At 44.4% G+C, this 12,865-nt stretch overlaps 2 protein-coding genes across 3 annotated transcripts in view; both read left to right on the top strand.

Annotated features, from left to right (window-relative positions):
• LOC310668159 (uncharacterized protein) overlaps nt 1–12,865 on the top strand; it is a 172,092-nt gene that overhangs the window by 88,195 nt on the left and 71,032 nt on the right. The gene's annotated exons all lie outside the window — the stretch shown is intronic.
• The window catches only part of SYN1 (synapsin I), a 105,037-nt gene that overhangs the window by 53,254 nt on the left and 38,918 nt on the right, over nt 1–12,865 (top strand). The gene's annotated exons all lie outside the window — the stretch shown is intronic.

Genomic DNA, 12,865 nt, shown 5'->3' with positions numbered 1-12,865 from the left:
AATAAACAAGATGAGCTTGAGCTCTTGGTACAGCAAACTAAATATGACATAATAGGCATCACTGAAACCTGGTGGGATAAGTCCCACGATTGGAATGTAATAATGGAGGGATACAATCTATTTCAGAGAAACAGACCAGACAAGAAAGGAGGAGGAGTGGCATTATATGTCAGGGATGTGTATACCTGTGAAGAGATCCAAGATTTAGAACCTCAAAGCCAAAGTGAGAGCATTTGGGTCAAAATTAAGGGAGAGAAGAATAACAGTGACCTCATTGTGGGAGTTTACTATAGATCCCCAAGCCAAACGGAGGACATAGATGATGCCTTCCTGGAACAGATGGCCAAGCATGCAAAAGGAAGGGAGATAGTAGTAATGGGGGACTTCAATTACCCGGATATTTGTTGGATGTCAAACTCAGCCAAGAGCATAAGGTCAAACAGATTCCTCACTGGCCTTGCAGACAACTTCATTGTCCAGAAAGTGGGAGAAGCAACAAGAGGAACAGCCATTTTAGATCTGGTCCTAACCAATGCTGATGACCTGGTTAATGGGGTAGAAGTGGAAGGATCATTAGGCGCGAGTGATCATGCTCTTCTGAAGTTTACTATACAGCGGAAAGGAGCAGCCAAGCATACTAGGACTCAATTTCTTGACTTTAAGAAAGCCAACTTCATAAAACTTAGGGAAGTGCTGGGTGAGATCCCATGGACAGTAATACTAAAAGGAAAGGGAGTTCATGATGGCTGGGAGTTTGTTAAGAGGGAGATAGTAAAAGCACAACTTCAGGCAATACCAATGAGACGGAAACATGGAAGGTGCCTAAAGAAGCCAGGGTGGCTATCTAAAGAACTTCTAACTGAGTTAAAATTAAAAAAGGATGTGTACAAAAAATGGAAAATGGGGGAAACCACCAAAGAGGAATTCAAACAAATAGCCAGCACATGTAGACACAAAGTCAGAAAAGCTAAGGCACAGAATGAACTCAGGCTTGCTAGAGAGGTTAAAAGCAACAAAAAAGGCTTTTATGGGTATGTTCGTAGCAAAAGGAAGAACAAAGAAACAGTGGGGTCACTCAGAGGAGAAGATGGAGAAATGCAAACAGGGGACACAGAAAGGGCTAAACTCCTCAATGCCTTCTTTGCCTCAGTCTTCTCCGATAAAGAAAACAATGCCCGACCTGAAGAATTTGGAGCAAATGATTCAGCAGAGAAAACACAGCCCAGAATAACTAAGGAGATAGTACAAGAATACTTGGCTAGTTTAAATGTATTCAAGTCTCCAGGGCCAGATGAACTGCATCCAAGAGTATTAAAAGAACTGGCAGATGTGATCTCAGAACCACTGGCAGTCAGCTTTGAGAATTCCTGGAGAACAGGCGAAGTCCCGGCAGACTGGAGGAGGGCAAATGTTGTCCCTATTTTCAAAAAGGGGAAAAGAGAGGACCCAAATAATTACCGCCCAGTCAGTCTGACATCAATACCAGGGAAGATTCTGGAGCAGATCATTAAGCAAACAGTCTGTGAGCACCTAGAAAGGAATGCTGTGATCACCAATAGTCAGCATGGATTTCTGAAAAATAAGTCATGTCAGACTAACCTGATCTCGTTTTATGACAGAATTACAAGCCTGGTAGATGAAGGGAACGCAGTGGATGTAGCCTACCTTGATTTCAGCAAGGCATTTCACAAGGTGCCCCATGATATTCTTGTAAAGAAGCTGGTAAAATGCGGTCTTGACTATGCTACCCCTCAGTGGATTTGTAACTGGCTGACTGACCGGACCCAAAGGGTGCTCATCAATGGTTCCTCTTCATCCTGGAGAAGAGTGACTAGTGGGGTGCCACAGGGTTCCATCTTGGGCCCGGTCTTATTCAACATCTTTATCAACGACTTGGATGATGGACTCAAGGGCATCCTGATCAAATTTGCAGATGACACCAAACTGGGAGGGGTGGCTAACACCCCAGAGGACAGGATCACACTTCAAAATGACCTTGACAGATTAGAGAACTGGGCCAAAACAAACAAGATGAACTTTAACAGGGAGAAATGTAAAGTATTGCACTTGGGCAAAAAAAAAATGAGAGGCACAAATACAAGATGGATGACACCTGGCTTGAGAGCAGTACATGTGAAATGGATCTAGGAGTCTTGGTTGACCACAAACTTGACATGAGCCAACAGTGTGACGCGGCAGCTAAAAAAGCCAATGCAATTCTGGGCTGCATCAATAGGAGTATAGCATCTAGATCAAGGGAAGTAATAGTGCCACTGTATTCTGCTCTGGTCAGACCTCACCTGGAGTACTGTGTCCAGTTCTGGGCACCACAGTTCAAGAAGGACACTGACAAACTGGAACGTGTCCAGAGGAGGGCAACCAAAATGGTCAAAGGCCTGGAAACGATGCCTTATGAGGAATGGCTAAGGGAGCTGGGCATGTTTAGCCTGGAGAAGAGGAGGTTAAGGGGTGATATGATAGCCATGTTCAAATATATGAAGGGATGTCACATGGAAGAGGGAGAAAGGTTGTTTTCTGCTGCTCCAGAGAAGCGGACATGAAGCAATGGATCCAAACTACAAGAAAGAAGATTCCACCTAAACATTAGGAAGAACTTCCTGACAGTAAGAGCTGTTCGACAGTGGAATTTGCTGCCAAGGAGTGTGGTGGAGTCTCCTTCTTTGGAGGTCTTTCAGCAGAGGCTTGACAACCATATGTCAGGAGTGCTCTGATGGTGTTTCCTGCTTGGCAGGGGGTTGGACTCGATGGCCCTTGTGGTCTCTTCCAACTCTATGATTCTATGATTCTATGATTCTATGACAAGATGAGCTTTTGCATGGAAACAAGCCAGGAGCTCCAGGTGCAAGTTTGGCAACATGCAAACGGGCTTTTTCCGTGGTGTTCCTTGCTTGTGGAGTGCTTTCCCCAGGGAGGCTTGCCTGCTACAACCTTTATTTTTAGTTGCCAGGCCCTTAAGAATCTCAAGTCCTTGTGGCCTCCTTTAGTGGGGCAAGCTCTCTAAGTTATGTCTTTTAATTGTATAGTTGTGGGGTTCTTTAAGGTTTTCATTGGGTTTTTTGTAATTAGTTTTAGAGTTTATATTGTGTTTGTAAGTTGCTTTAGGTTACTTGTGGGAAGAGTGACTACTAAATATTATTATCAGTAATAATAAGTCTTAAGATGTTTCTGGAAAGTGCAGAAGAGTGTTGAAGAGCCCTGTGAAAATAATTATATGCAAACACAAAAACTTCCACCTCCTTTGAGCTCCTAGCTTTCTTCAGGACCAAAGGTCACACTGGCAGCTAAGTTCATTTCCAAACCACCCCATGACGTCTCCTCACCTCTGCTACTCCTCTTCTGCTGTCTCTCAGGATGAGCCCCAAGACTATCCCTGATCAAGCTGGAATGTGTGTGCAACCTCACAAGCATGTCTTTTCAAGTTAGCTAAGGTCACAGCTACACTTACCTTTGAATCCCTCTTATACCACTTTAGCAATCATGGCTTCCCTCAAAGAATGCTGGGAACTGTAGTTTGTTAAGGGTGCTAGAAATTGTAGCCTCGTGAGGGGTCTCCTAACAACTCTCAGCACCCTTAACAAACTTCAGTTCCCAGCATTCTTTGGGGGAAGCCAGGACACACAGTCTCTCTCTCCCCCCCCTCCGTGTGTGTGTGTGTGTGTGTGTGTGTGTGTGTGTGTGTGTGTTTATTGCAGGTATATTCTGCAACACGTAATTGACTCAATATTAGTGCATTAATGATGGATGGCTTTATGACTGCACATCATTCCGCTCTGTTATTTGTCCTATGATGTTCTCCAATGTTACTGTGTTACTGCTGTTTGGAGGCGCCCTCTTAGTGCAGCAAAAGTGGGACAAAAAACCCCCGGCATTTTTATGGTATAAAAAGGTGACAGGATTTTAGCAGGAAGTGACGGGGCATGCACCAAATAGAAATGAAGTGGTGTGATCACCTGAAACATTTGCAGGTGTAAATGATAATGGAAATGTGATTGTGTATAATCTCCCCAATAATGTTTTGATATGTGAAATTAAAAGGACTTTGCATTGTTTTGTAAGACGCCTTGGGAATCCTGTTGGAACCTGAAAGTGCAGGATGCTAATTGCTGTAGAAATAATATGAAAAAGTGGTGCTTGCATAGCTATCCCTGACCTTGGGTTGGCCTCAGTGATGGCACAAGACTAAGTTCCTCTACAGCACATGTTGCTGCTACTGACTTTCGTGTTCCGCCACTTCTGGTGCTGAGCTCAAGGACCATGCAGAAGGTCACCGGGTGGCTCATACAATTGCACGCTGGTGTATGACTCAGGAAAGGGGATCCTAGATCTTTTCTTCACCACTGCTCAGAAGTACAACTCAGCAAATAAAGAGCCCTGAATGTTGCTCCATTAGAGTGTGGGGATTTGGGGGTCACGTTTCCTATCTTGGCTCCAAAGTTGGGTGCAACCCTTCCAGTCTCACCTGCTTTCCAAGACCAGGACTAGAAGATCTGGTTGTAGGAAACTGAACGGGCAGGCCTGGGCAAATGAACTTGGCAAGAGTTCTCCTTCAGTATGCAGACATTTCTGCTGCAAACACTCAGTATGGATGCTGCCCAGTCTTCTAACCACAGCTAGGAAAGTGAGATCACCCTGAGGGCATTGGTACTACTCCCGCTTCCAACTCACCCTTCCATTTTCAGAGCTACCCATGGGTAGCATTGCTGGTTTTTTCCTAACTGTGGTTTGTTCAAAACTACAACATGGAGGTTAAGCGTGGTTCTCAAGCTGCAGTGCAAACCTAGCAATAACCACTGTTTGCACCAAAAATAAAAAAGAGTGTGGAATTAATTTCCAAGAATGAAGGGTGCATGAGAAGTGTGAAGGTCCCCAATGTTCTAGTTTCATGGTTTTAGGAGATTGGGCAGCAGACACTGAGATCTTGCTCCGAGGGCCTTCTGGCAGTTCGCTCACTGACAGAAGTGAGGTTACAAGGGTTACAAGAACAACCTCTTCATCCATGGACTACACAGATGACACAGCCTAAGGTGCACTCCATCCTGCCTTGAGCTTGGGGTGCTTCCAACTGGGTGAAGTGGGGGCACAGAAAGTTGTGATGGCACAGAATGTTCTGCTCAAGGAACAAAGAAAACAGACTGTTTGCAGTCCAGCTTGTGTGAAGGGAGGAAGATCTGTCCTCTTGGCTGGAATTCAAACTCACTGGCCGGTTCTTTGGATTGTAGGTATCTACTAGTCACAAATTTTCCAGCATGTCTGTGGGATCTAATGGGCCAAAGTAGATTGGGTTTGGAAAAAGAGCCACCTGTGTTCTATTTCTATCCTGTGTGTCTCCGTGGTTTGAGGAGAGAAAGGTCAGGAGGAAGGCTGTGGTCAAAGAAACGGCTGAATGAAAAGGGAAAGTGAGATTTTCCATTCATCACCAGCAGGAAATTAGGCAGTGTTTTTGTTTATGTTTGATTTGCAGTGTTTAAGGATGAGTAAAAGTTATTGGGAAAGTGAGATAGGCAGGGAAGGCCCCTGGCGATGGAGCATCATCACTCCCCATCCCTCCAGGGCTTCTGTCTCCTGCCTGGTTTGCCCCCATTTCTCTCTTGCAAAACCCCCTCAGGCATCAGGAGTCAGGGAGAAGCTGTGACATAAGGGGAACAGAATGGGAACCAAAAGGTGAAGGTCAGGAAGAAGGAGGAGGAGGAGAATGGGCCCACACAGTGACTGTGAATGGGTGGGGCAGAAGCTGAGTGATGTGTGTCGTGCCTCAGGCCATACTGCATATTTTCGCAATTCTCATCCTCTCACCCTACTCTGGTCTTACATCATAGTTATCATTAATATTGAGGAGATACTTTGCATCTATACAACATTTTAAGGGGGTTGACAACACCTTACACCCACCAACTTAGTAGGCTTAACAACTATTTTTTAAGGAAGACTAGTATCATCCCTGGGACGTGTGTGGCACTGTGGGTTAAACCACAGAGCCTAGGACTTGCCGATCAGAAGGTCAGTGGTTTGAATCCCTGCAATGACGGGGTGAGCTCCCGTCTTTCGGTCCCTGCTCCTGCCAACCTAGCAGTTCAAAAGCACGTCAAAGTGCAAGTAGATCAACAGGTACCACTCTGGCGGGAAGGTAAATGGCGTTTCCGTGCGCTGCTCTGGTTCGCCAGAAGCGGCTTAGTCATGCTGGCCACATGACCCAGAAGCTGTACGCCGGCTCCCTCAGCCAATAAAGCGAGATGAGCGCCGCAACCCCAGAGTCGGACACGACTGGACTAATGGTCAGGGGTCCCTTTACCTTTATAGTATCATCCCTCTATTGCAGATGCAGGAAATGGAGGCCAGGAGAGGAGCCGTTTGTTTAAGGCTGGTAGCTACCATGTTCTTGGTGAGCAGTTAAGGACGAGCAGTTAAGGACCCCCCCCCCCTGCAAGTGAAGACAGGCTCTGGCAGTTTGGGCAGACAGGACTGATCGTGGGTCCACCAGTCAAGAAGGTGGTTTCTGCCCAGGCTGTAGAGGGAAGTGAGGGGCGGGTGGGGTTCATCCACCTGAGAAGGAAGCCCATCTAGGAGAAGAAAAACTCTGATCTTAGACCTCTGCTGCCTTGTGGGATATCTTTGGGGTAATAAAATGCTAAGAAGTAAACCCTGCACAAATCCAGAGTGGAGTCCTTGAGGTGGCTGGATTGTGCTTTGGATGCCTCCTCTCAGCAACTCCTGCAGCCAAAGCAAGGGCCAAACGTCCTGCTCTGCTTTCCTTTGGCCCGCAGCAGCAAGACTGAGGGGGTGGCCCACACTGGGGGGGGGGTGTCTTGTTGTCTGGCCAGCCCAGAACCTCCAGACACACGGCCCAGGCTTGCACCCCGGGAAGGTGACTTCGGTGCTGCTAATAAGGTGCTTTGACTTCACCCCCAAAGACGCACTCCATTCCCTCTTGAGAAAGACGCATACCAACAATATATTGGTATAACTATGCAAGTAGATACATGTGGCATATACAATGTACACAAATGTTCTCTGTAACATGCTCATTGGCCTCTTCTTCCAGACTGTTTTCAAAAATGTCAGTTTGCAGCCAGGTGCCTGTCAGTTTGAGGGGCTTTGCCGGTGATTGTCATGACAACCAACCGAGGCCCTGCAGGGAACGGGTTGAGTTCCCTCCCCCCCGCATTCCTCCCATGTCCCTGCCTGGAGGGTTGCTGCTGCCACCAGGGAGAAGGAGGTTTCTCTCTGGTGGCCCTCAGGCCCACTGAGATGCTGGTCCCTCCAACATTACATGTTTTTAAGTGTGTTTTGAAAAACGCCATTTATTTGAACTACCTTTTCTTAAACAAAGTCTCTCAGTGCCACAGGTTTTTAATGATTGAACTGTTTTGCAAATACTGCTTCCATGCTGCTGCTTTATTTTATTTTTAGGTAAATTGACTTAGATATTCACAAACTGTATGGTGTGCTGTATGTTTTTTTAAAATAATAATAATAATTCATTAGTCTCTTGAGTTGCCTTGTGAGGGATATGAATGCTAATGCTAAGAATTCTAATTCATAGGCCACCTGGTGACGGGAGGCACCTGCTCTTCTAGGCTACTTGGTAGTGCAGAAGTCTAGCGGCTCCAACCTGCTTCCCACATTCAGCCCTAACAGGCTCACTAGCTCCTGCCCTCTGCTGACTTCATCCGTGAGAGCTTGGGGTGCCATCCCTTGAAGTCTCAGCTGGAGCAACGGCTGGCTCACGAGTAACCATCAGGGCTTTGGGATGCCTGTTGAGTGAGCTGTCTCCACTCCTCCTTTAGCTACGTCCCATCATGTTATGCTCCGTCTCCATCCATATAATGTGTGGTGTAGTGGTTAGAGTGTTGGACTAGGACCTGGGTTCAAATCCCACTCAGTCATGAAACTGGCTAGGTGACCTTGGGTGAGTTACCAGCCTGCCTCACAGGGTTGTTGTGAAGATAAAACGGGGAGCGGGAAAAGCATGTGTACCATCAGAACTCCTTTGTGGAAAGGAGATAGAATCATCATAACATAACAGCAGGTGAAGAGCCCTGCTGGGTCAGACTAGTTCCCTACTTCTCACCCCAAGGCAGGAGACGAAGGCGAGGTCCCTCCTCTCTCTGCTGTTTCTTCTCCAGAGACTGGTAGTCAGTGACGTGCTGCCTTGATCTAGGAGGCAGCCCGTAGCCATCATGACTAGTAGCCTTTTGTAAGAGCAAGTCTCCTTCCTCCATGAGTCGTCTGATCTCCCTTGAAAGCCATCTAAGCTTGTGGCCATCACCACTTCCTCTGAGCACCAAATCCCACAAGCTGGTTAATGCTTTATATGGAGGGGTGGTTACCTTCATGCCTCCCAAATCTGTTGCCAAATCAGTTTCTAGTATTATGGGAGAAGGACCATTCCATCTCTGCCTGCTTCCTTCCTTCACATATCATGTTTATCATATCTCCCCACCTCATTGCACACACACCCATAAACTAAAAATCCCCAAGCCCTTTCATATGCAGAAAATTCTCTTCCAACCCTGTGGATTATTTGCCATTTGCTGTACCTTTCACTTCTTTTTGCTATCCTTTCTGAAGCAGGAGAGACAAACAGAATTAAAAATGGAACTGCTCCTTAGATCTCTATAAGGGCATTATAATGCTGCCTGTCTTATTTTCAAGTTACACGTGTTATGAATGTACATAATGTGTTATGAATGTACATGCATGGATGCTTTTGCTGACGCAGTGCTGCAACCCACACCCACTGATGGTGCAGCCAGTGACCTTGTTTCTTTGCAGCGGTCAGTGCTGCTTCCCTGGACTGTGGTTGAGAGAGAACTGTGCAGTTATCCCTCTATGTCCAGTGGCACCTGTGATTCTTGAGCATCAACCCCACTGCACAGCAACACGCTTTCGAAAATTGGGGGGGGGGGTCAAAAGCAGCATGTGATGTGCATGAATGCATCTGTTGCTCAAGGGGTAGGGAGAAGTGGCGTGTCTCACTGACTCTTGACCAAATCTGGTTTTTTAAAAAATAATAATAATTGCTTTATTAGTTTTAAAAAGAAAAAACAGTCAACAAACGAAAAACCAAAGGTAATACAAATTACTAAAAGTAAATAGATTTCTTACAACACAACTTCTATTATGACTGCCAGTCACCCCATCAAAGGACCAGAGCTGTTTTCTAGAGTCCACAGTGACTCATAGGAGCCTGTCTGATGGCCTCTCCCTGATCCAGGGCCCCAGGAGGGCTGGAAAGGGCCCTACATCAGCTTCGATGAAGCACCCTTCCTTTCCACTTCAAGAACTCATGGGCTTCTTTTGTAACTTAAGGCTCTGTTTATTATATTTTTGGTCTGCCTTACAAATGGGCCCTTGGGGAAGTCAAAGGAAGGGGCCATCTGACTTTATGTGATGTGTTTCATTGTTGCAGAATAAGAACAACAAAATGTTCTTGGAGCTCTTAAAGGCTTTCACTATTTTTGATGGGATTCGGGGCTCATTCATGCTCACTTTTTGCTCTGTGCTTTCTAAGCAGAGGTCACTTTCAAGCTCAGTGTCAGAGTGCTTTTTTAGTCTTCGTCACTCCCCCCCCCCCATTCTTTCCCCAGGAAATCCTGCTCTTTAGTGCTGAATGAGATCAAACACCTATTTGGGGTTTCAGTGAACTGCCAGTTGTTCCGATTTAGCGATAAAGAGCAGGTTTTTGAGGGGAAAGCACCGGGGTAAAACAAAAACAGCAAATAAAAACCGCCTGAACATGGAACTTTAAAGCACAGACCTGTGCCTGGAAGCGCAGCCCCAAAGGAAGTCTGCCTGAGCCCTTTGTCACCTGCTGGCAAATGCAAGTTGCACAATTAGATTTGATTGAGGGGGTCTTGTGTTTGCCCCAAAGATCAGACTTTTTGCAGTAATAAAAGTGACAGGAAAATGTGCTGGGTCATGTGGGTTACCATTAGGAACATGAGAAGAGCCCAGCTGGATCAGGCCAATGGCCCATCGAGTCCAGGATTCTGGTCCGCACAGTGGCTGTGGGAAGCCTGCAGGCAGGATCTAAGCGCTTGCTGGATTTGATGCAACATCATCTCACCTCCCTGCAAGCAAATCTGAATGGATGATCACTTTAAATAGCCAACACCTTCCATTCTCCCTGCAAAACAAATTAGTACATATGCTCAGTAAACAAGTGGCCTGGAAGTGTTGTTAAAATATGTTAGTGTGGCGTGGTTGTTGTTTTTTCTGCAATTTAAACCCTGGTTTGAGCCATGCTGTGAATCCCCCTGCTACCAAAATATCCAGACTTCTTCCCCGCTCTCTGTCCTGCTTTATTAGCTTTGGGTCGGCAATTGCTTGAATACATGACCTAGATTTTATGGGAAACCTGAGTAGAATGAACTGCATTGATTCCTGGAGAAAACAGCTAATATGGACTGGAGGGATTGGAGGTGCTCAGCTGACAGGAGGCTCATGACTGGAGAATGACGTCTCAGGACCAGTGATGATGAGCGGCCCTTGCCAGTCTAGGATCCCTGCGCTTGCAAGATGAATGACAAAAGTGAAATAATTAGAGTTTTACTTCCAGTGTGATGTAGTGGTTAGTGTGCTGGACTAGGATACTGGTGGTAGGTGCAAGAAAACAACAGCAACAGCGGCAGCAGTAAGCAAATTAAACTACTACTGTACTGCTCTAGTAGTAGTAGTTTACCATACTTAAAGAAGATATTTTAGTATTTCAATTACTGTTATTGCTACTAATCCTATTTAATAGCTGTTGTACAGAGTTGCACCTCATCACTGGATGAGCCATCGCTGTGTGGTGCATTTTTGTGTGGGTGTTCTACTGCTCCACCCTAGAGCTGGCTGCAGGTTTTGCTCTGGGCAAAAAAAGATTTGGCCTTTAGTCATTTCTGGACTGTGTCATTTCTGATGCAGCTGTAGGACTTTGAGCAGGAAGCTGCCTGCCCCTGGTTCTTCAGGCTCTGAGATGTAAACCTTGCTTTGGCCTTCATGATCTTGTTAATTAAGGGGCATAAACTCTTTCTAAGAAGTTGTAAAAGCCAAAGCTTGGCCTGCTATCCAGTTGCAACAGTACATCACGAAACTCGTATAAATGACTCAGAGTACCCAGGGAATACCATTTTGGATTGTGCCAGGTGTGGTGTTGTGCTGACGTAAAAGTGTAATGGAGAGCTTTGTTTCTGCAAGAGTCATCTGACATCTAGGGCCTGGTTTCTTTTCTCCCCCAGTTCATATTTATTGGTTTTTAACAACAGAAATGCTTTCTTAATGTAAGATCACAGTATAATGTTTCCGTTTCTTGTTGATGTACATGTGTTTTTAAATCATAATAAAGAAAAACAAATATATATTCTTAATCATTTGACTCATTAATATTCTAATTACTTCTGAATTTCCACCCCTTCTTACTTGGATCCTTTATTGGTAACCAATTTTTCACTACTTTTTGATGTTTCTCATTACAAGAGTTAATCTAAACCAGTCAAAAAAATTAATCCTCCACAGTGGTCTTTCAGGTATTGTTTAAATATATTCCAGTCTTTTCTAAATTTTTGTTTCACTTGATCCCTTCTCTGTCCTGTTAGTTTATCCATCTCAGCGTATTCCATCAGTCTAATCAGCCAATCTTTTTTTGATGGTATCATCTCACTTTTCCAATTCTGTGCAATCTAAACTCTTGCTGCCATGGTAGCGTACATAAATAATTTATTTAAATTTCTTGGAATTTCCCTCCCAATAATCCCTAAAAGAAATGCCCGGGGGTTTTTGGGAAATGAAATTTTGAGTATCTTTTTCAACTTGTTATAGACTGAATCCCAAAATTCCCTCATTCTTGTACAGGTCCACTAGACATGGTACATCCCACCACCTCCTTACATTTCCAACACTGGTCTGAATTATTTTTGTACATTATCGCTAATTTCCTCGGTGTTGTATGCCAGTGATAGAAGACCTTCATGTAGTTTTCCTTAATAAAATAACATGCTGTGAACTTAAGATGTTCCCTCCACAATTTTTGCCATTCTGAGAGTTGTATGTTATGACCTAAATCTCTTGCCCACTTTATCATGGCTGATTTTACCTCCTCGTCCTTCACTGACCATTCTAATAAGATTTTATACATTTTGGACAATATTTTCTCATCGTTATATATCAAATCTCTTTCGAACATTGGAAGTTCTTTGCTAAAACCCTTTTTGTCTTGTTTTTGATGGTACTGGAACCAATTGTTGATTCTACTTTTTATTTCTTCAAATTTTTTGTTTTAATTGGTTGCCTTCTTCACAAAGAATGTCTTTATATGTAACCCAATCATTCATCATGTTGACCTTTTTTACTGTCATGGCTTCCATTGGTGACAACCACCAGGGTGTCTTTTGTTCCAGGATACCCTTGTTTTTTCTCCAGACAGCATACAGAGTGAAGTGCTTCTTATTACATGATTCATAAAATCTCTGTTGGCTCTCGCCTTGTCATAGCATAACTAAGTGTGGCAGCCAAAATGATTATTAAAGCCCTCTAGATCTAATATGTCAGTGTTTTTCAATACTAGCCATTCCTTGGTCCAAGATAGGCATGCGGCTTCATAATGCAACTCAAGATTTGGCAATGCAAAGCCTCCTCTTTCTCTACTGTCAGTCAAAAGTTTATAACTTATTCTCTTTTTTTTAAATAAAAAATTATTAGATATTTAATACTTATAAAAGAAAAACAATACACAAATTCAACAAACAATACATCAACAACAAAAAGAAATAAAAAAGGAAAAAATACAATACAACAATGCAACATAAGAAAAGGGGGGGGGGGATACAAAAACACAAATCCAAATTTTTGTATCCAGATCTTT

This window comes from Podarcis tiliguerta (assembly GCF_965153285.1).
Source record: "Podarcis tiliguerta genome assembly, chromosome: 17".
In the NCBI taxonomy this organism is placed as follows: Eukaryota; Metazoa; Chordata; class Lepidosauria; order Squamata; family Lacertidae; genus Podarcis; species Podarcis tiliguerta.
This window is presented reverse-complemented; position numbering and strand designations above follow the sequence as displayed.